Source organism: Vombatus ursinus, unplaced genomic scaffold (assembly GCF_900497805.2).
Source record: "Vombatus ursinus unplaced genomic scaffold, bare-nosed wombat genome assembly UNPS02005549.1, whole genome shotgun sequence".
NCBI classification, from domain to species: Eukaryota; Metazoa; Chordata; class Mammalia; order Diprotodontia; family Vombatidae; genus Vombatus; species Vombatus ursinus.
In genome coordinates, this window is record NW_020945327.1 from 26267 (window position 1) to 32348 (window position 6082).

The following is a 6082-nucleotide window of genomic DNA, read 5'->3' on the forward strand; positions in this document are numbered from 1 at the left end:
CGACAAACAGGGAAAGGGCTCAAGTCCCCAAACACACCTCAAATAAAATGTAAGATTAAAAAAAAAACAGTCAACTTAACCTAACTGGAAAGGCCGTTTAAAAAAAAAAAGCATGCTACAATTAAGGGGCAGCATCCTATAAGGAGGAGAAAAGTAGGAGGCAAAACCTCTGGGTTCTAATCCTGGCCCTGTCACCGATTCACTGTGGGGTCTTGGCCCCTTTGGGGGGCTCAGTCTCCTCATTTGTAAAATGGGGCTGGATGAGGTGGTCCCCAAAGTCCCACCCATTCTTCAGTTTGTCTTCCCAAGGCCCCTCCATCTCTGATGCTCATGCTAAGTTCAAAGGCTCCTGCCAGATTTGACATCTTATGTTCTATCTGCCAAGTTCCCTGATGGCTCTTACATTCTATGAGTCTAACTCATTAAATAGATTCAATTACTGGATTGACTAATTACACGAAGACAAATATGGGGTGCAAGCGAGGGAGATATTCCTGAGACCTTTTAGTCCAAATTCACATATCCTTGGCTTTGCAGTTCCTCCTGAGATTGCTTCAATTTCGATCCCAGTTCCAGCTGTCATACCCTAAAAAATGGCACTCTCTTTCATCTCATTGCAGAAATTGAATGTAAAGGTTAGAAGCAAACTGAGGACAGAGGTAGCGACTGTTAGTCTCAGGCAGGACAGAAAATGCCAAGGGCCAGATCCTCATATGTACACCACCCTGTAAGAGCACGGCCTTCTTTGCATAATGTGGATATTTTTGAATAGATGCAAGATGCAACCAAGCTAAGAGGACTATTACAAAGAAGGCCCTTCAGCCCCAGGGAGCCATTTCTTCCCACTGCCAAAGGCAGTTACAAGAAAACAAGGCAAAATCTGACCTTTGATGCCTTTGATACAGGAGAAACAATCTGTTTAATGACAGCCTATCAAGCTTCCTTAACAGAAGTCCAGAGATAGAGGAGATATTTTGCTTGGAAAGCACTGCACATCTCTTAAAAAACACACACACAAATACACAAACCTGTGTCCTATGTACATGGCCATGCAGATTAACGTATATTAATCAGACCAAAAGATGCATTTCTAAGGCAATCTCTCTGCTCCCTCTAACCATTTCCCTGCCCCTCCATTCAATAAGGAATGGACCCTTCACTTGTTTTCCATCTCTCTCACTTGTTGTCAGGTCACATTTGCTCTTCTTAAACTCAAAGAACATCATGCCCTTCCCTTGCTGCAGGGTAGCACACTCTCCTTTTGGGTCAGGCTCCTCACTGCTCAGCCATCACGGCTCTCCTTGCCAGTCTGGAGATGCTTCTTCCCAGCCACCCAGCTTACAGTACCTTAGAGATCTTTCTGGGAGTCACTTATATACCGGTCTACCCAAGGAACATGGTTGCATAGCTACTGGAAGGAACTGCAGAGCATGTCTAGTCAAAGTCCCACCTTAAGCCTGAATGTCCCTCTAGAGCCCATGACAATGATGAAGCTTCTATCAGAGTATTTCTAATGATAGGTCATTTACTACAGGGCTGCTGTAATGTAATCAGAAGCTGCTCCTAATGGTCAGCCCCAGTCTGCCTCTCTGTGCCTGTTCTTCATTGACTCAGTTCTGGGGTCTGAGACCACAGAGTCCAAGCCAAATCCTTCCTCTAAACAACAGACCTTCAGGTATTTGAAGACAGGGATCACATTCTTCCTGCCTACTCCCCAAGTTTTCTTTTCCAACCTATGAATCCACTCAATTTATCTTTGTATGTTTTTAGTAACTTATGGATAGGTGGCCATTCTGGTCACCCTCCAGCTGGTCAATAACTCTTCATCAGAATCGAAGGGTTTATTTCTTTTTTTTTTTCCTCCACTTTCTCAGCCTCTAGTAGGGCACTCAGAGATGGGTAGTGATCAAGTCTTTTATAGTCGGAACGTTCAATTCTTGGACACTATGCAGATTTGGTTGCTAAGGTACAACACTGTGTATATCAACAAAACTGTCTCAATTTCCCTCACAAACAGATGCTGCCAGTGCACTCTGCATGCAGCCTCAGGCTGCTCACAAACAAGGCTCAAAAGCAATCTCCTTTAAAAATAAGGCATCTCAATCACCGGTGGCCTGTACTGGTCCAACTCCACCAGACCTCTCTTGTTGACTTACTTAAGGACTTGGGAACCATCGTGGGCAGAAAGAGGACCTTCTCTAAGCTCGGCTGCTGATGTAAACATGGGATCTGAATGACATCAGGATGTTTGCAAAGTGCCGACCACTCTTCTGAGGTAGGTAATACATGGATTACTATCTCAATTTTACAGATGAAGAAACAGAGGCTTGGGGAGATCAAGTGAATTGCTCATGATCACAAAGCTACTAAGTGTTTGAGGGAGTATTCAAATCTGGAGTCAACATACTACTGGAGGAACTTGATCATTTCAGTATTGACATTCTCACTATAAATAAAACCAGAAGATATAAGGAAGTCGAAGTTATATGGAAGGATGGTTCACAAGTTTCCCTTGGAAAGTTTAAATAAAGGAGCTAGTGGAGCTGGTTTTATTGTGATCAGGGACAACCAGAAACATAATTTCTTAAGCTATTTGATCATCTTACATTGTAGTACTCATGGGGAATATAACAAAAAGGCCACCACTGGCACCACCACCACCATCACTACCATCACCCACCACAATCATGTAGCTTATTTAGCAAGAGGATACAAAAAGATAAGATAAAAAGGTAGAAAAATTCTAGGAAGAACTCTAAAAGGCTCTCCAAATTATATTAACATATACTTTACTATTCAATGATTTTCATGCAAAGGTGGGCATGGAAAGGACAACAAAAAAGTCAAAAAATATGAAAAAAGCCAAAGAACTGTAGCCTATGAGAAGTCCCACACTTATATATTAAAAATATTTTCTTCAAAAAGAGAATCAGGAAGTGTTAGACATAGCAAACAGCAAATAATATCATCACAAAATCTATCTTGAAGGACAAGAAATGGCTGGTTACTGATATGGAAAGTGATTTCTGATTCAGCTGTATGTATATAGTCAGACCATCAACTTGTTAAAGAGATAAAAATCAATACCAAATTAGAAAAATAAAAAAGAGAAGATGTGATGTGAAAACAAAACAGTGCGGGCCTTCTTGGCAAGATGGCTGCCTAAACAGGAGGCAGACAGCAAGCTCCCACATACCTACTGCAACAAAAACCTGAAACAGCAGGATGAATCATGATCAAGAAGTCCAAAGAGAAACTACAATAAGTGATTTCTTCCACTCTTGAACTACACAAAAGTCAACCAGAAGCCCAGAGGCAATAGGAAATAGGATCACCAGCAAAGAAGCAATGTACAGGCAACCAAATCTGTAGCCTCCCACAATGACTACATGGGCCAGAAACACATATAGCCTTCAGAGCTCTGTGGTCAGTGACAGAAGGGGAGAAGGGCTCCAAGAGAAAGCCCCAGGGCATTCAGAAAGCTCCATATTAGTCAAAAAGCTCAAGGGTGGGGGATTTGGAAGTCCCTGGTAGCCACCAGCACATGATCAGACCAGAACATATCAGATAAAGAGCTAGCGTTCTGCTTTTTTTTCCCTTCACTTAATGGTATTGTGTTTTTTTCCAATTATATGTAAAGATAGTTTTCAACATTCATTTTTATAAGATTTTTAGTTCCAAATTTTTGTCCCTCTTTTCTCTCTTCCCCTCTCCTCTCCCCAAGACAGCAAGCAATCTGAATACAGGTTATACATGTACAATCATGCTAATTATATTTTCCACATTAGTCAGGTTGAGAAAGAAGAATCAGAACAAAAGGGGAAAACCATGAAAAAGAAAAAAACAAAAAAGTGAAAATTGTATGCTTCTATCTGCATTCAGACTCCATAGTTCTTTCTCTGGATGTGAATAGCATTTTCCGTTATGTGTCTTTAGGAATTGTCTTGGATCATAGTATTGCTGAGAAGAGCTAAGTCTATCATAGTTGATCATCACACAATGTTGCTGTTACTGTGTACAATGTTCTCCTGGTTCTGCTCACTTCACTCAGCATCAGTTCATGTAAGTCTTTCCAAGTCGTTCTGAAATCTGCCTGCTCATCATTTCTTGGAACAGCATTACATTCATATACCACGACTTGTTTAGCCATTCCTCAATTGATGGGCACCCCTTCAATTTCTAATTCTTTGCCACCACAAAAAAAAGCTGCTATAAATATTTTTGTACATAGCATTCTGTCTTTAGAGAAACCTATAGAGGGCTCTGAATTTCCATGGAGGTCTAATTCCAGGGAGACAAAGGTCAGCACCAAAACCCAGGTGAGCTATGGCAAAATAAAGTAAGGGCAGCCATCCCCCTCAAAGTGCAGCACAAGGTAGAACCTGACACTGGCACAAAGTCCCAATTCAGAAAATAAAGCTGGAGAGACAAGTAAAACCAAAGACAAACCACTATAAAAATTACTGTACATCTAAAGGACCCCCAAAAGAAGGAAGAGGATAATTCCAAAACAATAGTAAGCAGAGACTTACAAGGAAAAATAGATTTCCTAAAAGGACTACATGAATACCTAGAAGAAATGAAGCAAGAGATTAAAAAAAAAAAGAAATAAAAAGCTCTGGATGAACTGCTATCAGGAATCTCACATTTTCTTCTGTTGTTTTTTTTTTAATTTTGCTTTTGATTTAATGACTTTCTTTCTCACGGAATCACTGATTTCTTTTTGGTCAATTCTAACTTGTAATAATCCCAATTTAGAAATTCCATTACTTTGGTAAAGTTTACCACTTTCTCTTCAAAGCAACTTATTTTTCCCATTCCTTCACTGTCACACCTTGCCTGAAACCAAATGCAGGACTACTTATCCCTAACCCCTCACCTTATTCATCACACTTGGCTCTCAATGGCTTCTGGTTCCATCAAAAGATGAAGATTTACCAGCCCTGAAGAAAAACCTAACGCCACAGTGGAAAAAGCAGCAGATCTAGAGGAAGAAGAACAAACTCCATTGGCTCCTTACAGTCTCCAGGATCAAATACGAAGTCTTCTGTTCGGCTCTGAAAGCCCTAGATGGCCCGCTCCTACCTTTCCAGTCTTCTTATACCTTAGTCCCCTCCAAATACTCTCTCATTCAGTGACACTGGACTGGCCTCTATGCTTCTCTATGAACAAGGCACTCCTCCTCCTTCTCCTCCACTCTCCACACATTTTCACTGGCTATTCCCCATGCTTGGAATCCTTCCTTCCACAGTCTCTGCTTCCTGGCTTCTCTATCTTCTTTAAGTCTCAGCTAAAATCCCACTTTCTGCAAGAAGCCTTTCTCCATCCTCCTGAACACTAAAACCTTCCCTCCACTGATTATCTCCAATTTATCCTGTATATCTTATTTTTAAGTTGTCTACATGTTGTCTCCCCCATTATATTGTGAGCTTCTTTAGGGTAGAGACTGTTTGTTTTTTTCTTTCTTTGTATCCTCATGGTTTAACACAGTACCTGGCACATAGTAGGTACTTAATAATTACTTGGTGACTTGTCTCTAATTTGGCCTTATGTGAACTAAGCACAAAATAAAGGCCTACTGCTTCTAGCAATAGCCAGTCTGCCTCTTTTGTGCAAACTTCCAAAGTCCTTCAATACATCCCTCTTCTATCGCCTCAAGTCTTCTCCAGGTGAAATATCTTTCAACTGATTCACGTAGAGTCCCCTTCCAATCTTGAAGACTGACTTTGGGGGTCATTTGGATTGTTGATTTTCCTTCTAAAAACTGATATTCAGAACTAAAAATAGTATTATAGATGGAGTCTGTCAGGTCAAAGAGGATTAGATCAAGAGCTAGCATTCTGTCTTTTTTTTCCCCTTCACTTACTAGTAGTTTATTTTTTCCAATTATATGTAAAGATAGTTTTCAACATTCGTTTTTATAAGCTTTTGAGTTCCAGAAGTATGATTGTATAACCTGTATTCAGATTGCTTGCTGTCTTGGGGAGGGAAGAGGGGAGGAGGGGAAAGAGGGAAAAAAAATCTGGAACTCAAAAGTACCAAAACCATGTATCAAGTTAAAATAATGTGCCATGATCAAAAC